The sequence below is a fragment of the Pteropus medius genome, unplaced genomic scaffold (assembly GCF_902729225.1).
Source record: "Pteropus medius unplaced genomic scaffold, Ma_sr-lr_union100, whole genome shotgun sequence".
NCBI lineage: Eukaryota > Metazoa > Chordata > Mammalia > Chiroptera > Pteropodidae > Pteropus > Pteropus medius.
The window spans coordinates 10,902,808-10,925,348 of NW_024340692.1; the positions used below are offsets into that span (position 1 = coordinate 10,902,808).

General features: G+C 36.4%; 1 protein-coding gene and 1 pseudogene across 11 annotated transcripts in view; one reads left to right on the forward strand and one right to left on the reverse strand.

Moving 5' to 3' along the window:
* Positions 1–22,541, reverse strand: part of KDM4C (lysine demethylase 4C) — a 363,396-nt gene that overhangs the window by 205,658 nt on the left and 135,197 nt on the right. The window lies entirely within an intron of this gene.
* Positions 16,362–16,481, forward strand: LOC120591795 (uncharacterized; annotated as a pseudogene).

The window sequence follows — 22,541 nt, forward strand, 5'->3', positions numbered from 1 at the left end:
AAGAAGAGGGTTCAAGGAGAATGGAATGGAATTATCATCAAGTGAGATGATAATTAAGGAATAACACAATTTAGCAACACTGGGTTACCAGTGATTTTGACAAAAGGAGTTCTGAAAGCATGGAGAGGGTCAAAGAGTATGGTAAAGAGAGAATGGAAAAAATGAAATTTAAAGAGCAAATATAAACAATTCCTTTAAAGAATATTGCTAAAAAGAGAAGCAAAGAAAAGGGGTATTAAGTAGGATGAGAAGAGGGATTAAAAGAATCTTTTTCAGATGGGAGAAATAACAGCTTGTAGGATGATTAGAATGATCCAGTGGAGAAGAAAAAAATTGATGTGGGAAGAAGAGTAGGCAAGAGGGGCTGGGGTGAAGTGCACAAGTGGCCTCAGAGAGAAGAAAAAATAATTCATTTGAGATAACAGAATGGGAGGTTGAGTATGTGGTCACCAGAGCTGGCAGGTAGATAGATGTGTTGGTGGAGTCTATGGAAGTTCCCCATTTTCTCATTGAATGAGAAGAATGGTAATTAGCAGAGAATGAGAATGGAGACAGAGGAGGAGGAAATGAACTATGAAAATGTGGCTAAACTGCTGGGCATCATGAAATGCCCACCTGAGGTCTTGGAGCTGGGAAAAGCAGTTGAGATGGCTGCAACCCCAGCCACAATCAGCTTCACAGGAAAAGCACAGAGAGCAGGGAGATATAGCTGGATGGAACAAGATGGGGGTTTTGCCAGATGAGTATGACACAGTGAGAGAAGGACAAGGGTGTGTAACCAAGAGAGAGATGACAATGATGGATGACAGAACATAACCAGATGAACAGTGAGAGCGTGAGAGGGGTGAGTGGCAATGAAAAGTATGATCAATGGATTTTAGTTCCTGCTGGGGCCCAAAGGTATACTGGAGTTGGGATAGTAGAAAAAATGAACTGAAAAGACAACAGTTGGACGTCGCAGATTGGGATGCCTGATATGAAGAGGGTGCACAAATTAAGACCACGACAATGACTGGCCAAGGTAGGGTAGAGGTGAGATCACTGGAAAAGAGAAGGGCACGGCAGGAGCTTTCTACCAGTAAGATATTCCCAGGACTTTCTAAACATCTCTCCCACAGCCCAGCATTTCATGTCTAATCTCCCACATTCTCTAAGTCACTTCTGCCAATGAAAATAATTCATACTAATGTAAATGATTTAAGCCTCTTTGTTCTTGCTTTTAATCAAACAAACAAAAAGCCTGATGAATTAAATAATCTTTAACGAGTGGAATATAAATCTCCCATTTATATAATTTCCTAAAAATCAGAGAGAAAAATCAATGGAACAGGGATGTTTCCACTGAAACCTTCAAGAATGTGGCCATCCACCGAGCATAGGAAAACATGAAGCTGCTGCTTTGAGAGTTGCTTGGCCAAATATTCAAAGGTCATTAAAACTTCTTAGAAACTCAAGCTATTTTAAAAGATACAATCCTCCTAATAGAAATGCAATATTCAATGCTTTAAATAGAAATAAAATGAAGCATTCTGCTAAAAGCTCTTTGTGGGCCAGATCTGGTTTTACTCATCTTTTATTCCCACATATAAATTAACCTGCATTGAACTTTATATATATATATATATATATATATATATATATATATATATGTACTGAATAAATGAATAAATGGCACAAAATTTATTTGATCAAAAGGACAAGTCAAAAAAAGACAATGCTATTAAAATTATAAGCTTATCTGTTATGTTTTCACCGCTACGTTTTATAAAGAGTTTATATTGAACCTCTTCTCAAAAATGATCAATGGCTCCTCATCACACAAAATAAAAAGGTCCAAATTCTTTCATATAATATTCAAGGTATTTCACAGCCTGGCTCCACCTACCATTTTAAATGTACATCTCAACCCACGCAGAAACAACTGTCAGAAACATTCTACCACATCTTGCCTCCATGACTTACTCAAGCTGCTGATTCCCTCTTTTAGATATAACAGACTTCCAAACCACCAATACTTGCAAAATCCCATTCAACCTTTACCAGCTCCAATATGAGTCTGCTCAAAAAATGTCTGATCCCTGCCATGTTGGAATTAAACTCTCCCCGTCCTGCATTCCCATATTACCTTGTACCTTTATCTCAGCACTTATCTGAGATAAAAGTCTAGGTTGCCGCATACTCAAGCTCTAAAAACCTGTCATTGTGAGCCTCCTACTACCCAACATAGGTCCTTCCTCTACCACAGGCTGGTAATGTTAACTCTATTAATGAACAGCTTATGGTGGAAAGTGAACATGTTTACTGGCCCTTTCCTTGTTCTTTAAGAGCTGTACCTTGGATGCAATGTATACCTCCCAAGCTTTACACTATAGGAAGGCACTAGGAAGATAATAAGTTGCCGCACCAGTCAAGGAAAAAGAAAAGAGGTCTCCTTATTCTTGAAAGAGACAAATGGATTTCCCCCATAGTGTTATTCTCTTTCTAAAGGGTTAAAAACCATCAAATCTTGACAATGGAATAGCATAAAAAGTGCCAAGTACAATGAAGACAATGTCTTCTTAATGACTAGATGTGACGATCATTTTCTGTCTCTTCTAAACTGAAAGAGAATTTAACCCCCAACCTCAAAGTGATATCTCCAATTCTTCATCACGCTGGTAGTTAGAAGAGAATACACTAAACATGATTGCTTTGGGGGAAGGTCAATTTCTTTTGTTTCCAATCTATTTTACCATGCAACCCCCTAACCCCTTCATAGAAATGTGAAGGCCCTAAAAACAAATGCTTATAGGCAGATGAGAGAACACCCATTTTGCATAATCTAACAGCAGGAACAAATAATATGCTTCTTGAATGTTTCTAAGACAAGAAAAAAAAAGGAATGATGCATTCCAGCAAATTAATATGATGTATCTTAGAAACAATAAAGTTTATAAATTTCTTAAACTAAAAAGCACCTCATAAAAAAATTCTCTCATTCTGGATGCTTTCAGAATGTAAACTTTGAAAACAAAATTAAATTAACTCCAAAATTTCATATCTTTGGCCCATTCCCATAAGTAATCTAATACAATCCTTAAAACAAACAAACAAAAACAGTCAAGCAACAAAATCAGAAAGACACATAAAGAAATGTGAATAATCTGAATGGTTTTTTTTTTTTTTTAAATGTCAAAGGGCACTCATAAGTTGGTCCAATACTTCTGCATTCCACATTATAAACATTGATTTTGCCCAAGTTACATGGCGCACCATCAGGGTCTTATTACACCTGGCCAGGGAGTAACTTACTTTTTTGTCATTGTCTTAGACAATCTTATTTAGAATGGGAAAATAAGGAATGTTGTGAACAAAGATCAGAAGCAGGCTGTGAACTTCAAACAAGGACAACTGGACAAAATTCAAATGGAAAAGCAGAGAGTGTACCTGCTCCTAAAAGAGTTCGTAGCATCCTGACCCTTAATTTATTACCTGTACATATTATATCATGCTATCTTTTTCTTCTACATTGACAGCAATATGTTTCCATTGAAATTGCACAAAATATCAGAAACTCTGAAGTCAGCTGGCCTTAGGGGATGTCAAATACAGCTTTTTGATTTTAATAGTAACCGTATGAATTTTCGCCTGGGAGTTTTAAATTCTGCTTATATGCATTATCATAATAAAGTAAAAGCAGTCCAATTTTTCCAAAGTGCTAACTCCCTGATAAGGAAAAGAAGAAAATAAAGGAAGAGAAAAGAAGTTAAGAGAAGGAGGGAGGGAGGGAGGGAGGGAGGGAGGAAGGAAGAATGACAGGCAAGCAGGCAGGCTGTCATGGCATCCTGCAGAGCCCATGCGCAGGGCATAAGCAAAAGTGATATCCACTGACCCATACCAACAAGAGGAGGTGCCAGATAACATTCCTTGACCTACCTCTCACCAACCCCACAGAGAAGCACTTTAAATGTGATATGTATTCTTCTCCTTCTGACCCAAGGTATGAATTAAAAGATATGCTTCGTGAAATCCATTTTGCAAACTGAACCTAAGACAGTGCAATAGATTCTGCAATAGATTCCATAATTGTTGCATTACATTACAAAAAAAAATGTTTGTTTTACCACATGCTCAGAATACCTATATAGTTTTTAAGTTTTAAACCAATTTGATTGCATTTAAATTTTAATACTAGGGAAACATTTTTGTGCAGTAATTTTTATTTTTCAATTCATATCCCCGGGCAGCTAATTTTAAAAGAATTGAGTTATACTACCTACTCAATTGTTATAATACAATTGAGTTATACTACCTAAAAACTAATCTGATCATTTACTTTTCCTAGTATGAGTGTTGCTGTTTTGTCTATTTGTTTATTTGAAAACACAGAACTGAACTGTCATTCCTGAACTCAGGTTATACCTCAAGCATTTCAATCTTCACGTTCCATTTCTTTTCAGAAGGACTGAAATAGCCAGTATTTTGTTTGCTTTTTGTTTTATTAAATTTCTCAACATGCTGAAAATATCCACAGATTTGCAACAATACAGAAAAGTTACTATATAGAAAAAAAAAAACAAGAATATCATAATTCTTGAAACATCGATACTAAAAATGTTGGTGAAAAATGTATTCTTTCCTTCTTATTTCTAGGCCAAAATTAGTACAGAAAGAAAGGGGAAAAAAATCCCATCATAACTCATAGGGAATACACACACACATCTCTGAGAGCAACTACAGTTCAGAAGACACTAGTACATGCTATCCTACTTAGAATTCAGTTACTGGGCAAAGAAACACCTCTTCACCTAAGCAGCAATGCCTCTGTAGTACAGCAAAACACCAAGCTGTCAAGATACACATTCTGTTTCTCACCACATGCTATGGAAAAGATTGTGCCCAAGCACATTACCCTTCAGATAGGAAAGTAAATTGTATACATGGTGTTCTATACCTTCAACCTACTCCATTCACATCTATTACAGTATATTTATTTCTGTTTTGATCCACTGTGTTTGGCTAAAGTATGTGTGTTTCTTCTACACTGAATTCCAGGACTGTGTGGGCTCCTACAACTCTGCCTCAGAGAATGGCGGCTCACAGGAGCTCTGTGAGAAATGCAAGTACTGCATGTACATTTTCTCACGTCATCTGCAGAATAACCCTAGAAGACAGATATGGTCCTACTAACCTTCATGGGGTCAGGAATGCTGCCTGCAAGAAGTGACAGCACAGCTGAGACCCACAGCATATAGTCTTCGATAGACTGGGAAGGAGCAGCACACTTCTCCCAAAAAAATCTGTAAAGAAGTGCAGGATGGGAAGAAGGGAAAAGTTGGGGTAGGATAAAGTGGAAGGAGGAATAAGACTGACAGATCACAGGAGAACACAGTGTAGGCCCTCTCTGGTTCTGCCTGCACCTTGAGAAAATATATTCCCAAAGGTTACCTTGTACCTGCCCATTCTGTCCCAACTTCCTGGGAGAATCCTTGAGAGATGGATTGGCTGGCAAGGAATTTCAGGACCAGGCTCCTACCTTACTCATTTCATCAGGGGTGTGGGGGTGCTCCTCTCTCAGGGGACAGTCTCCAGCCCCCACCAGCTCCCTCCTTCAGCCCCCATGATCCTACGCAGAACCAGAAGCAACCAGCTACATCACACAGATTCATAAATACACCTTTCAAATATCTCAAAAAACTCCACAACCAAAAAGATTTTAATTACAATTCCAAATAAATTATTTTAGAGATCCAGGAGATCAGTCAAATCTTCCCCTTTTGTTTGAAATACGAACAATTTGTATATGGTTGCTAACATTATTAAACAGGCCTGATTTATCTAGCACAGGTAGTAAGTGAAATGTACCATGAGAAGGGTGAGTATGAATTTTAACTATTTGACACTATTAATTCTAACATTCCCTGATATACTTGCTTACTTTCTTAATCATGGTATGCAATATATCAAAATCATTAACTAGCTTAACAGCTCACAGTCATCACTATAAATATTAGATACAGTTATACGCACTCAGGGATTATTGATATTTACACTCTGGTTTGAAGCTGAAAACAAGTAATTTACTCAAAACCTCAAATCTAGCAATTTATGTAAACCCAAGATGAAGAATCGATAGGATTCTTGGATATTTTCCTAAACTACTGTTCTTGTCTTTTTGCCAACATTTTAAAAGCACATACATACACTTAATTTTAAGTAAATTCGCTACTATAAAATCTATATTTACATGCAAATACAAGATCATTCTTTTTAAAAACAAACTTAATTTTTTAATTGCACATGGTTGCTGTAGAAATATAAAAAAAAAACAATCCCAAAATGATGTTACAATTTAATGAATACCTTTCTATAATTTACAATACATGTGTACTTTCAAACATTAAAAAAAATCCTATTTTGTCATCTGCTTTTAATCCTAGATAGTATATTATGAACATGTCTATACCAATAAACATATATCCACACCATCTTTAATATGAATTAGCATATCACTGATGGATGTACCATAATTTATTCAACCATCCCTCATCATTGGACATTTACTTGCTACCAATTCAGTTTCTTAATCAACACTGTGAAGGTGATCCAAATAAAATAAACACATCCTGGTGCAATTTTCTCATTTTTTCTACAGGGCATATTCCCAGATGTGAAATGCAGGGTTACAGAACACTTATTTCTAAGGCTGGTGGTCTGGGCATCCTCCTCTAGGTTGTCTTAATTGCATAAGCACTAAAAACACAGGGTCTTATCCTTTGTCTTCTTGGCCAGTTTGAGAAGTGAGAAATGGTACTTGCCTCTTTGTAGTTCTATGACTACCAATGAGATTAAAGTTAGGTAGTTATTAGCTTACTATATGTCTTCTTTGATGAGCTGCCTTTCTTTCACTCAATTTTTCTACCTTTCGATGGAGACTGAATCTCAACTGGGCCTCTCTATGCTTTTTCTTTTCTATTCAGATACGGGTTAGTAACACTACCTATCATATAGGACACTTGTAAAAATTAGAAGAGTTAGTTAAGCTTTATGCCTGACACAAAGTAAAGACTCATTGAATTTCAGCCATTGTAATTATTAATGAATTAAGAATGAGAGGTTCTTTTTATATATTAATGCAGTGCTGTTTCTCAAACAATGCCCAATGAAGTACACCTAATGACAAAGAATAAAAATCACAGCCTCATGGCATCTGGGACGTGCCAAATTTTGTTAAAATATCCTATTTTACATTAAATATTCTTGCTTGACATTGTGGCCCAAATTACATCAATATCTGACTAAATGTGTTTTCTTTTTGAAATAATTTGTTATTAAAAGTAACATCTGTGGATTAATTGGAAGTGTCCCTTATTAAGGATATTAATCCATTATCCCCTACAAAACAGAATACTTGTTTATTTAGTTTGTACAATTTTTTAAATGTACTTCAAATCTCACCATCTTTTTCTTCATGGTATCCTTCATGGTATCCAGCACGAATGGTGTTCTACTTGGAAAGATCTCCTCAACTTGAGGATCAGACATATATTCCCCTTTATTTCCTTCTAATAAATTTTATTTTATTTCAAAATTCTTTGTTTTTCTATTTGATTTATGTTGCTATTTTATATCTTATATAATTCCCCCATGGTATTTTACCTCATTTTAATTTACATTTTTATTTTTTAATAAAAATTGTATACATAGAAAGTATTTTATTTTTTATTAAAAAAATTGAAGAGCATTCCATCATTTTAGAAATAGCATTTAATAGAAGAAATCCTTAAAACATCTGATAGTGGCAAAGATCTATCTACATCTCTGGTGATTTTTCACAGCCACTGCTGAATAGCTTGAGTTTATAAAATTAAATTTCTACCCCGAATACACATCAATGCCACTGGATGTGCTTGATCAGATAGTCCTAATACATTCAGATTAATGATCTGTAGGAGTAAAGAAATGTGTTACACTCTCGAGCCTTTTTGGCCCACATTAAAGAGGCCAGATGTTGATCTCTGCAGCTCTCTGTCCCCTCTTCCACCTACATGTATGCATTTGTATAGCTTTCTTAGTCACAGCCAAAGAATCAAGGACATCCTTCCAAAATCATAAAGCTAGCACTGGACTAAGATAAGAGCAAACCCTTCTGGAATAAAATTTATTCCAGAACTACAGTCCTTTAGTATGTTCTGGACACAGCCAAATGAACACTGAAAGATAAATATTTTGACCTATTTAAAATCCCTCAGAACCCAGATCATAAGAATACAACTTCATGCTTGGTATCTCCACAGTTTATTCTGAAAGACAGTTAGCATGTATGTGTTTAAATAATAGCGGTCCAACAATGATAGGGTACTAGATCTGCACCCACTAAAGGTGTAATCACAGAACAGGAACCCTTGGCTTACTTACAACTAGTTTCTGGGGCAGATTTGGGAAGCCAAAAGCAAGGATGTACTGATGGTCACTGCTACGGCACAATTTGAGACAATGGGGATCCCAAATTGCTTTTTTAAAGTTTAATAAATGTCAACAGCTCATGTGAGAGAGAAGAGACATTTATTCATGTCATATGTCAATCACTATTCCAGTATTTTACATTAATTACCTCTTTTAATCCTTACAACTAACCTATATGATATTATTATCCCAATTTATAAATGTCTTGGCCCAAAATACTACCTATCAATGACCAGCCAAGATTCACGCCCAGGCAGTCTAAATTAAGTATCGTCTCTTTACAACTAAATGCCACTTAATGTCCCAAGCTAGGATCCTGACTTCCACCTTCCAGAAGAAGCTCAGCAAAGAGCTGGCTCAGCAGGTCTGAGATAGCTCAGACCGTCTGTCCCTAAATGTCTGGAATAAGCTCTCATTTCTACTAAGACTACCTCCTCAACCGGTAAGCTCCTGTGGTACCTAGTCACATGGATGTGTTCTGTCCTCATTTTCTTATAAAAGGAGCACATAATGGCATCCAGGCTGGAGTCATTCCACTGAAGCCCTTTCCCAGCTTTGCCCAACTCAAGTTCACCTTACTGTGGGAAAATGAGACCTAGGCAGTCTTGCATACACTGCTACCTGTCAGCTTGTAAATTTTCACCCAATAAAATTTATTTATTTTTTGTACTGTGTGTTTGCATGTCTGTGTGTGTGCACATACATACACACTCCCTCTTTGCACAGCAGCTACACTATACAACATGTAGGAACCAAACCCATTAACAGCTTGTAATAGATATGAACATATTATAACCTCATTTCACAAAAGAAAGCACTTCGATTTCATTATTTTTTAGGCTAAATGCACATACTCCTATACATAAAATGAGCACTTTTAATAAACAACTAATCTAGAAAGAATATAAACAATAGTGTAAATATCCAGTTACATCCATTTTTATCATCTTCTCTTCTATATAAAACATGTCAATCACAATTTTATAATTAATAAATATCTACAACTCTGTATGTCAAATTAGGTCAAATGCTACAAGGGAAACCCACTCCTAAAAAACTTTAAGGAAAAAAATGTGTAGAGACACTGCCATCTGCTGGTAAATAATACACACTGTCCATAAATGTTTAATTTGAGGGAAAAAGTAATGAAATACATTAATATTTAAGCACCATAGTCCACGATACAATTTAGAAAATCTAATAGTTCTGATTGCATGGGAATGATAAACACACATCATACATATTTTAGCAAAAGCCAATATGCAATTTCAGATTTTACTACAACAAATACAGAACATTATATTCTATCTGAAAATAAGTTTCAAAGCAAATCTCCATTTTAATTTCTTCAACAATTTTTAAATAATGTGTACCAATGCTGTTTTTTTCATTTTTGAGTAAATGAGGAATGTCATCTTACTTAGAGATCAATTAGTAAATACAGAAAAAAGTTTTAAATGGTTCAAAAGTACTATGAGCATGTACATACATATCACTCTCCTCCCCCAGGATATTCAGCTAAAGATCCTGAAGTAGAGAGATTCCAGAACATCTCTACCTTATGCCTATAAAACACATTTAGATATTAGTTTCTAGCTCTCTATATAAAGATACTATTAAAAACTATAAAAATAATTTATTGGATATTTACATGAAAACGGTCTTTAAAAAAATTCCAACAACACAGAAAGAAGTAAAGCGCATAAAAGGTGAGAGTCCCTGCTTTATATACCTCAAATTAATCCACTGGCTATAGGCTGCCATAATTAACCATATGTGTCCTTTCATTTCTTTTTTTATTCCATTTATATATTTTTAAAGATGGATTTTTAAAACCATAGCTCACACTATACAAGGTGCTCGTTAACTAGCTTTCAGAGTTTTACTTAACCTAGTTTGGAGACTGTGTCCCATCAGTACATACAGATTTACACCCGTTGTTTTTAACAGCTGCATTGTGGAGATGTTCTAAAATATTCAGTCAATCCTCTCCTGCTAGTAACTACATTTCCATAATAGTAAAATGCAGGGGAGGGGTGTTGCAAACACCCTTGCTTAAAATTGGCCACAAGAATAGTTTCTAGAATCCCTGATATGTATCATAAATCTGATACTATTTCTATGAAAAAAAATACATTTCATATAAATAGCTACTATGCAGTACAGTTTTTATTTTTGACAAACTAACATTTAGAAGCAACTTGATTTTAAAACTCACTTGAGTCTATAATTATATTTAATAACTATATAAAAATATGTAATGCCAACACTTTTCAGTGACTCAAAGATAAATCTTTATAAAGACCAAATGCTGTAGAAAGAAGATACGCATCACATATTTGTGAAAAACATTAACTTGAGTACTTACATGTTTTTGGCTATTTAAAAGATATCACCTTAAAGAGCTATCAAAAGCTCATAAAAATAGTGTATAACCTTAAGAATGACACACTCTCACCATTTAGGATCCCACTGATCTTTCCTCATTGTATGACTAATTTCATACCACAATTAAAATCTCCAACTGAAAACACAAACAACTCTATAAATAGCACATTTCCTTGAAGTTCAACCTTGCTCATCTTTGTTCAGTAATCCATACAACTCCAGTGATTAGTTCTGCTATAGGCTTAAACTATAACATACAAATAGCATAAAATGGGCTAGCATTGTCCTCCTTTCACCTAGCTATAAATTTCCTCTGAGGGTTTATTAATGAACAGCACAGTCACAAACGCTCAAGCTGTCATCAGGCTCCTTGCTGTTAAATTTATTGAAGCATATACTCTACTGTCTGCACAAGTCCACACACATGATTTGTAAAACCATAGATCCACAGATTGGAACTGATCTTTAGTAAGTTTTCCCCCCTTGCAAACTGCCCAATCCCAAAGAGTCTATCATCCTCTATTAAATGTATAGCTTAGCAAATGAATGACTACTTAGTCTATAGTTGTGTCCTGACTTTCTGTTGAATACCCATTTCCCTCTGCACTCTATTTCTATTTTCCCAAGACTGTTGTTGCCTCATCCTTTGCTTTCCTAGCTTTTGGATCAAGTCAAGACCACAGTGTCTAGAATGGGTTTGGTTTCATAGTCAGTGCCTCCAAAAATGGCAGGCAGAAGAACACCTTCTCTTGACCCTTTAGGTTATTATCATGATGACGTGTCCTGCTCTGTGAAGATGAGTACGATAAGAAGCATCCATTTAACTGAGGCAGGTCCAGAGGACAGAGATGGGCAAAGATACAATTAATTTACTATAGCTGGCCAAGAAAGATCAAAGGCCTAAATAGAGGTTGGGAAGAGAGAGGACACTTCATGGGAGAGAGAGGACACTAAGCTGAACTCTGAGGGATGACTAGAATTTCTACAAGCTTTTTCAAGACATCGTTTTACATGTAATCAATACCTATACAATGTAAACCTGTTTAAGAAACAGAGAGCAGTCTAACTAAGCTGAAGCCTAAGAGGGTAAAAAGTGGGCAATGGAGGTAGAAAAGCAAGTTGAGAGACTGCAAACAGTAAAGACTGCCTAGACAAAGGAACCAGGAAAAAAACAATCCTTATCCCATAACATTATGAGGCAGACAGGATATACTCCCACCTGGAACCTCTGCAACTCTCACAAAGTAGGACTCTCAACCCTGTTTCCCTGCAGTTATTTGCAATATAAGCCTGAAGACAAAAAAGACATCTACAACTTGCTGCAGGAACAGAGTGGAGAATAAGGAAGGTTCTGCCTGGTCCACATTGAGTAGTACCTGGAGGCAAGGAAGGCCAGGTGGGTGCACAGTGACAGCTAAGAAGAAAGAAGAACACTCGTTCAATCCTAGGGCCATAAGCAAACACTGACTTCTGTAAATATAAACACAAAAATACTCTAATGCAAATGAAAAGTAAACTGCGAATAATATTTGTGGAAAATAGAGCCAAAGGTTCATATCCTTAATTCATAATAATATTCATAATAAAATACTTTAAAATACTAAACTATGAATAGAAAAATATAGGCTATTAAAATTGTTCGAATTCTCTAGTGATTTAAAAAAATGAAAACAAAAGATAAGATTAAATTTTTTCCTAAATAAAAGAAAATTGTTTTAATAACAGTCTCAGGGTCAGCAAAAATCATTTTCATGTTATTTATGTGAGTACAAATTCAGGAATCAATCTGACAACGTGTATCCAAATACTATTTGATTCAATAATTAGTCTCCTAAAATCTTATTCCGTAATAAAAAAGAAACTTAGACAGTAATTTATGCATAAAGCTCTTTACTGCATTGTAATTGGTAATACAAAATTTGTAAACAACCAAACTCCATAACAACAGAATAGTTAAATTAGGGTACATTCATAGGATAAAACATCCAGCTATTTAAAATAGTATTTCTGAGGACTTTAAAGTGGCACGAAAAAATATTCAAAAATAATAATATAACAGGACACAAAATTTTATGTATTTGACAATAATCCAATTTAAAAAAACTTATATGCTTGACAGAAAGCCTGGCTGAGGGAAGAGGGTCCAAGATCTTATCAAATTGACTCTCTATGGTCCCACAGTTATCTGAAATAACTAGAATATGAGACAGGCGCCTCCTCCCAAAGCCTAATCACAGGCTATTGCACAGGAGGCAATTAATATTGAATTAAACTAAAAGCCAGTCTGAGATATTTGGTAGGCGCTGGTTAGCAGTAATAGGCATCCTGCTTCAGAGACAAATCCATTGAAGCAGAAGGCCTAGAACCATTCATCTAACTACTGAAGACTACTTTGTCCCTACACTCTACTGAGATTGAGACAAGAGATAGCTGGGAGCTGGATACATGACATCCACTGAAGACAATTCCCTCCATGGTGGTGCCTATTTGGCTTTCTCCAGTGGACTTCTCATAAATTAGTAGCACCATTTACTTCAAAGATAAATAATTAAAAAGACCAAGAAAATATATTTGATTCAATCAGATCTAGAAGGTAAATAGAGAAAATAAGGGGCGAACGGTTCTTTCAGAATGAAATTAACACAAATGCATTATATCAATCTAATAAATCTAAACTCTACATGTACCCATTGAAATTCCGGGTTTGTAAACTTCCCAATCTTAAAAGGTTTCTTGGAAAACACAGTAAACTGTATCACCCTAATTCTCTTGGTAACTGTATCAGTTACTTGGTAATAGAGTATGGAAGTGAGATTCTCCACTGCCCAACTCCATGAATGGATATTCTGAAATACGGATCTGAACCTCCAATTCCTTTTCTTCATTTTTACTCGGGCTGCTCTGACTGGCAGGATCACAAGTGTGAACAAAAGGTAAAGTGGTAACAGGAACTGAACAAGAATCTAAGCTCAGCACCAACATTTTTCAGTCCAGCACTGTGTGGCTGAATTAAATAAGACCGATTTAATTTTGCCACAGACTCCTTCCATTTCAGTAGTACCAGTAACCATATCTATATAGTAACTAGACAAAAAAAAAAAAAAAAAAAAAGTACCATGAATTGATCATAAGGAACCTACAGAACAGAAACACCTTTAAAGATCCACTGCTATAGCATAAACCTCTCAAATCTGAGAATAGCAGTTTATTAGGAAGTCTTGGTCATGCTTATTCAAACTAAACATTTTAGGGCTTAGGATTCAGCACTAATTCTAAAGGTCATGATTGTAAGCAGCACCAAAACTCAGAAAAACCTCTCTAACATTCCCTCTGATCAAATGTGTAATACTAAAGCATGAAATAATATTTTCTAAAAATTATAACAATGTACCAAAATGAATGTAGTTTTACAGACATAATCTAGACATTTCAGAACTTAAACATTCAACATAAAGTCACTCATTAGAGCTACTTAGGAAGAAATTATGTAACGGAGAAGTTTCACACAGTTTGGAATACTTTCTTAGTAATCTTCTCCCTCATCTATCCCTTCAGTCTCCTGTCAGGACAGCCTCCAACGGGTATCTTTATCAGCTACATTTGTTCTTCAACTCTGCTCTGGCATTTCCCCCCAAAATGGAAAAGTCTACATTTAACTTTTTAAATATAGATGGTATATGTTCTTTGGTTGTTTGATTTCAAGAAAGACATAAAATTAAAAGGTATTTTAAACACCATCTGCTATCTTGCAACAATGGGCAATAATTTCCTGATTGTCTTACATCACATATGTTTAAAATCTAGAGTAGTCTTTATGATTATTGCAGTTGGTATTTTCTTATTTTATGTAGCCCTCCTTGACTATGTGTATATTTAGAAACCAGGCTGAGTTTTATCTTCTGTTGTGCCATTCCTATTTCAATTTCCCATTACCACAGAACTATTGACAAAAGTCATTTACTTTTTCCTGTCATGTCTACCAAATTCACTGAGATAATCCTTTATAAGGCCAGAGAAATGCAATTCTAAAGAAACTTATTAAGATTTATTTGACCAATCCAATTCTTCAAATAAGAAGACACAGTTACAAATGCTGTCATTCAGTAAAACAGAAACTATGATGGCATTAACCATCTTCCAGTATTAACTGTGGAGGAAAATAAGCTGAGATGGCAGGTGCAGGCTGGGCCCGTCAACAAAGACAAAACTGGAAACGTGCAAGAGCACCAGGTCCATCTAGCCATCTGCTCACACAAAGGGAATGAAAAGAGAGCAATGAACTAAGGCATTCATTTTCAAACTCCTGATTTGTTAACAAGATCTGTGCAATGAACTCTTATGCACTACTGTGATTCTATAATGCCCCTCAGAAGAAAATCCAGCACAAACCACCTGTCATACTCTACTGGGATAAGCTAAAAGATTTTTCTAATAAACATCTATACTCTAAAAATGTTTTACTTGTTGCTCTTCTTCCCTCCTCCTTCCTCTTCACTCCCTTGCCTTCTTCTCCATGTCTCTCCTCTTCACGAGGCCCATACCCCACCACCCAAGCCAATGCCCACCTCTGAATGCCCCGCTTCCCATCTCTCTCTGCTCCCTGACTCCCTACTGGCTCTCTTCTTCTCCTGCTCGGCCTGGGACAGTGATAAGCCTTATCTGCTCTTCCATTTTTCCTTAGCGGTAGAACAAGACCTGGCCTTCTGTTAGCCCAACCAGCCTAGGCCCCTGGCTCCACAGGCATCCTCTGACCCATGCCATGACGTTCAGATGCTGGCACCATCAAACACAGGCCCCCTTCAGCTCTGTCCTGATTCTTGCTGGGACTGCATTGCTCTGTAACTCGCTTTCCTCATGGCGCCTGGATCCTGCTCCTTCCTAAAACTTTCTTAGTTTCCTGATGACCTCAGAATGAAATCCAAAGGGTTCTCCTGGTCCATAATGTCTGCCTGGATTACCTGGTACCTGCTACCATTCAATTTTACTCTCTACTGCTCCCTCCCACCACCATCACCACCCCACCTTTTCATTACACTTGCAAATACCTGGCTTTTCATCTGTTATCAGTTTCACACTCTTATCTGTTTCAGGGCATTTGCCCTGGCTAATCCCCTTGCCTGACACACCCTTCCCCTGCCTCACCTTGTCATTCCATTCTCAGTGCAAATGTCACATCTTCAGAGAGAACTCTTCATCATCCTTTATAAAGTACCTCCTGCCAAGTCTCTCTATTACAAAGCAGCCTGTACTTTCATAGCACTTATCTCTGATATTAGTTTATTTTTTGAGTACAGTGTGGTTTAGATCAGCAGTTAGCAAATCTCTTCTGTAAAAGGCCAGACAGTAAATATTTTAGGCTTTGTGGGCCATACAGTATTTTTAGCAACTACATTACTCAACTCTGCCATTGTAGCAGTTAAATAGCTATACCTAAATGAATTAGCGTGGCTAGGTTCCAATAAATCTTTATTTATGGACGTGAATTTGAATTTCATATAATTTTCACATATCATAAAATACTCTTATTAGTCTACGGCCATGCTACCTTGTACAAGCCTGATCCCATCTGATCTCAAAAGCTAAGCAGGTTCGGGCCTGGTTAGTTACTTGGATGGGAGACCACCTAGGAAGACCAGGTGCTGTAGGCATAAAAAATAAAAAATAAATTAAAAAATAAGGGATTGTAAGCTGACAAGGTCCTTGCCATCTGTGAGGTCAACCAAGGGTTGCCTCGTAAATAAATAAATAAATAGATAGATAGATAGATAAATAGATAAATAAATAAATAAATAAGTTAGTTAGTTAGTTAGTTTGTTTGTTTGTTTTATTTGCCATAAAGGAGATGTTAAAAGGAATGACATTGAAAAATAATACATACGATATTGATCAAGTACATAGATTTTTAAAAAGATATAAACATATGCTAATATTTTTGAAGGGATGAAATACAAGAAGTTGTTAATAGCGTTTATCTTTAAGGAGGCAATTTGGAAAGGGTGTCATTAAATATTTTTCTGTACTCTAATATTTTTAATCATGGGCATATGTTTTTTCTTTTATTTTTATACCTTTGAACAATGGATATTGGGGTAGTAATGTTAAGAGCCACCATGATTTCCTTTCAAATCATTTTCTGTAAAATTAAAAGGATTCTAGTATAGACACACCATAATTTACTCAATGATACCCATATCACTGGATGTTATCATTTAATTTCTGCTGATAAAACCAGCACTACAACAACATCTTTGTAAATGAATTTTGTCTATATTTCTGATTATTTCCTTGGAGTATAAAAAATGGGTCAAAGGGCATGGAGGTACTGATGGGTATTAAAACAAACTATCTACATATTTTTCTGGATGCTTAGGCCAATTACACTGTCATCAGCAGAAATGCAGAGTGCCCACTCTACCAATTATATTCTCGTGTACAAATGGAAATTTTCCTTTTATATTTACTAATACAGTAAGAAAAATAAATTCCTCACTATTACTTTGAATTAATACTAAAGTCTGAACACATTCTCAATTTTATCTACCTGCAAAAAACAAGTTTTCATGCTTTTTTAATAATCGTCAGAACAATCCAATATTTTAAAAAAATACTTAAAGGAAAGAACCACTGAAAATTATTACTAGGCCTTATAAAAATATATTTTATGAAAATTAGGAAGTTGCTACAAACTACTTACTTTTTTAACTTCATTCAGATAAAAACCTAGAGTATGTAAGAGCCATGTATGGACTAGAGTTAAACACTGCAGTAATCTCTAACACCATGATTGCTTTCTTTCCAAGGATTTACAACACTTGGTCTTTCAAATTCAATATAGGGCCCAAGAGCTACAGTATGTTTTTGAAGACAAAAGGAATGGCTCCTTCAAATTCCTCCTCTCAGCAATTTGGCCCACAGAACCCCAAACAGTTAGCTTATGTCATATTTCTTTTCATACTGCCCTCATTTTGGTAGAAAGTACAAGTGAATGGATGTGAGAAATCAATAGAAATGTATAAAGCAATCCATCTGCCCAGCCTGCTGTTAGCACATATCCTGCAAATACTATCCCCACAGGCACTGCTCTTAGCACCGCAGGCCTGAACTCCGGGGCTTCCTCAAATTAGCATCAGGGAGTTCCCTTAGAAATGACCCATGATAAATCGGTTTTTTCCAATGTGTTTAGTGATAGAGGCATGGTGCTAGGTGACTGCCCCACCTTCACCACAGCCTAGTGGGGCAACAGTTAAAGTTCTCTTTGCAGGTAGGAAAACTGCAGCTCAGAGAAGCAGGTTACACAAGTACCTCACAGGGGTCCAGAATTTCAACACAGGTCTGTGTGACTGGGTTGGCTTTCTGTTTACCTGCACTCAAATTAGCTATCAAAACACACTGATTAAGGAAGTACTCTAAAGATGGAGCAATGACCATTTGTATTTCTGACAAAGTTATGAAAAATAAAACAGTGGTCTACTTTCTCCAGACTTTGATTTTTAAAAAGAATCTTTTAATCTCTCTAGTCTGGTGCCTAAAACATGGGCTTTAAGCTAGGTCTGACTCCCTTAAGACTGTAGGTTGCAGACTTCAGTGCTTCCTTACCCTCATCTAGAAAGAGAGGTGAGCCTCCCATTACTTTCCTAGGGCAAGCTAGCATTTTCCTCTATGTCTCCATCAATTCTACCCACCCCCCTCTTCCCAGGATTGGCCCACCGAACTGATCCACCATCACTGGAACAAGAAACGGGATGTCCCTTACACTAGCCAGACCCTGAGCCAAGGTCAATTTCCCAGACTGGAATTCTGGAAGAAAGATTCAGTGGAAACACAATTCTAATCTACTACGTATCTACCCAGTCCCCACCACAACTCTTCAAGGCTCTTTACATATACAATTTCATTCATTTTTCAGAACTATAAAGAAACTATAATCTTACTTAACTATTTCATTGGTCATACTCAAGCATGATAAAAATTAAAATATAAAACAATAATAAGAGATACATAAAACCATCACAAAAACTGCCCTCAGTATTGTAAGCAAGAAGGCATAAAAGTATTGCTATTATCCTCACTTAAAGATAGCACTTAGAAAAATACAATCTGATCAATGCAAATGGGAGACAAAAACAATGCTGGAAGAATTAGCTGTAAGCACTAAATTTTGTAGATATCGCCACAAAGAATTAATTAGTGTTCTAAGCTATCATGTTGGAGATCATTCCTCCAAAATGTCCAAGTGTCCAGAGATGCTTTTGTTTTGCCTTCCTCATTTTAGAAAAAGGCAGAAAATATTACTGGCTATCATTTGTAGAGGATAAAAGTCTAGTAACTTAAAAATAATAGGCATAGCTAAAAGAGAGAAAGAACTAAGCATTGGGCTTCTATATTAGAATTTTTTAGAGTCTTCCTAACTGGGGACACCTCTTTTCTTTGTATTTGCTAACACTATGATTCTTCTAACTGCAAAGGTATGGAACTGTTAAAACAGTAATAGAGATTAATCATGGATTTCTTCACCTATTTTTTATTCCCTTTGATATTTAAATATCAAAACCTTATTCAGTTATTACCTTCATCACTTTAGCCTTCTGAGAATGAACCTTGGTGCTGACATACAGTGCCCCTGTGGCCATGGCCCCTAAGAGGAATTTCCAGGCTACAGTTCTACCAAGCAGTTTCTGAAAGAGGAGCACTCATCCTTTCTATCACCTTGCTAAGAGCTGAGGGAGGATAGACCGTGGATCCACAGATTAAAGCCACTGACCTCAGTGAAACCCCATTAAAACTTTCTTTTTGATTCAAAGAGGTCACATCAAATGATCAAGTTAAGCAAAACTCCCACACCAAAGCTTCAAATTGGGTGTGTTGCTATTGTCCCATCAGCCCAGAAGGGATATCCTGAAGGAAAGCGACTTTGGTTGGCATGCTTTATTTAAGAAGTCCTCTTTTATGCTTAGCTCTTTTGCTGAAAAAGAAGTCACTGTATGGCTGGGCCAAGGGTTCAGGGCCCACTTAAAGAATTTTCCCAAGTCCTCCTTTCACTAACTTTTTCTTTAAGTTACCACATTGTATCAAAAGACTATACAGATATTTGGAGAGAGGTATTGTTTAATAGCCAACAATTAGCGACCGGATCATAAAGTTATCAAGTGAATCGAACTGTTAGCAAGAAGATCAATGGCCAGCAAGCATGTGCCTACATTCCAACCCAGCCCCACTAGCCACAAACTGCTCCCTCCCCGTCACCACCCTACCTCCCAGGCCATATGTGGGCACTGCCAAACTCGGCTTTTGAATCCAGTTAAGAACAGGACCACTCTTTTAACATGATAGTCGCAGCAAGGCAGAGTCATTTTCCCAAAGAAAATCAGCTTATTGATGGTAGAAGGAGAACTGACTTTATTCAAATGGACCATGTTTTCTTTTTCTTGCATTGTCCAAAAAACTTCCAAATCAATCACTCACTTTTCTGCAATTAGATCTCAGGCATCATCTCAGTGGATGTGATGGCTTAACTTGTGAAAATGAATTTTAGCTATGGACTGGAAAACTTTAGGTTCTCATAAAAATATGTTTTAATGTGGTAAATATAGACATTACATTTATAAATAAATTACATCTATATTTTGTTCTGTTTAACAGAACTGTCAGTGAATGTTAGGTGAAATGTTATAAAAAAAAAAACAACATTATCTAAGTGGGAGAAAATGAAAAGACAGGCAAAATTCCTGTTTGAATTCTGGTTCTGGTACTTTTCACTAAATGGTCTTGGGCAAGTCATTTAACCATTCAACAAACTATTTCTTGAGCTTCTATTACGTGCCTGAATAGAGAATGCAGAAATGAACTAATGATATTTTTTTAAATCCCTACTTTTATAGATCTTTCATTCCAGTAGAAGGGAGATAGACAAATAAATTAGAATGTTATAAGTATGTCAGACAGTTAGAAGAAGAAAATTAAGTTTAAAGGAGATGCAGGAATAATAGGAGGAAGGAAATAAGAGAAAGTTATTTCCAAATATTTTAAATAGAGATGCTACCTCTTTGATAATTTAGGTACAGCTTTGACAGCCCAAATACAGTGCTATATAATTACATTATTATATAAGAGATTGAGTTTATTTTATGCTATTTAGCATAATGAGGGAAAAAAAAAAGAATAGGAGAAAAACTAGGACAGGAATTAAAAAACTGGAGAAAAAAAAAGATTCCAAAAAGCAGTCACAAAATCCACTACACTGGACAAAGCTCATATTTATTTTAAAACTAGCTATAAACAGGTCACTCATATCTTTAACATCAATGGTACTCTATTATATTGTTATTCTATCTTTTCCATCAGGCTCTCTTCTTTCCTCTAAAAATACTAAAGGGCACATTTAAAGAATAACCATGAAATTTCCAATTCTGCACGTACCCAAAATGCCCATTAATTATCAAAGAACAGAGTCTATTAATGACATACTTGGAAATTATTACACATCTCCAATTTATAAGCAGATAAGTTGACAGTTTAAAAACCGAAATATCTTTTAGTAGAAAAATTATGTGATGTTGAAGGACCTCGACCCAAACAAAGGCCTATTTAACTCACTAAAGACCTGTGGGTCTCAACCCAAAGCATCTACCAAATTCACCTAGGGAGATTTTTTAAATACAAATATTGTGTTCCCTTACCAGAGATTCTTATCTTATCCATCTGGATGGAGCCAAGAGTCCACACTTTTAAAGCTCCACAGAGTTGAGAACAACTCCACTGGGCAGAGACCACATCTGTCTTGTTTACCTTCTTAACTGCAGCACAGGGCCCAGCATATAATAGGTACTCTTCCAAATATAGCCTAAAAATGCCAGTGGCTTGCCATTTACTTAGCCAGTCTTCCTCATGGTTGGCCTTGGGATATAAAAGGATGTTTTCAGGTGGGCTTCAAAGAAAGATTTTCCTCTCAGACAGAGGGAGGTAGGTGAACCACAGTCTTACGCTGTCCCTTTCCCTCCTATACTTTAAGGGAACATGTCTGGAGTAAGAATAGTTACAGTGACAAGCCTACCAGTGAAAACTCTCCCACAGAAAACAGTAAAATGGAAGGAGAGAAAGAGCATGGGACCTCATGACACTACTGAGCAGCTACACCAACCCCACGACCAAGTTCTGAATCCCTCAAGGGAGGAACTCCCTACTAGATAAACCAAGGTTTGTCATCTCAGTGGTAGCTGCAGCGGGAGGGAAATACTGTCAACCCATGTGGAAAGAATGAGAAGTTCTGGGGAGCCAGGGCATTTGAGGGTGCCCAGAGCCCAAATGATTCTCTCATCATTCCTTTCTTCCCTCCAGGGGCTGGCCAACTTGTCAATGTCACCAGGTGTTCTTCCCACTACTTCAGAGAATTCTGGATCACCACAGGCCAGAACACACACTCTGAACTTCTCCCCAATACTCCCAACTTCTCTCCTCTTCTCCAAACAGGACAGAGTCTTTGATGGAAATTTTTACTATGTGTTTACGATTATAAACACTGAAAAAATATGGAAAAGGCAGAAGAAATGGTAAAAACTCCCAAAGCTTCGAAACTGCTACAATAAAATTTGGCCCTTGCTAATCATAAAAACATACGTCAAGGTAGGTACATCCTCAACTTTGTTCTGATTCTCTACACACACATTTTTATCCAGACTGATGACTCAGAATCCCCCTCGCTCCTCAAAATG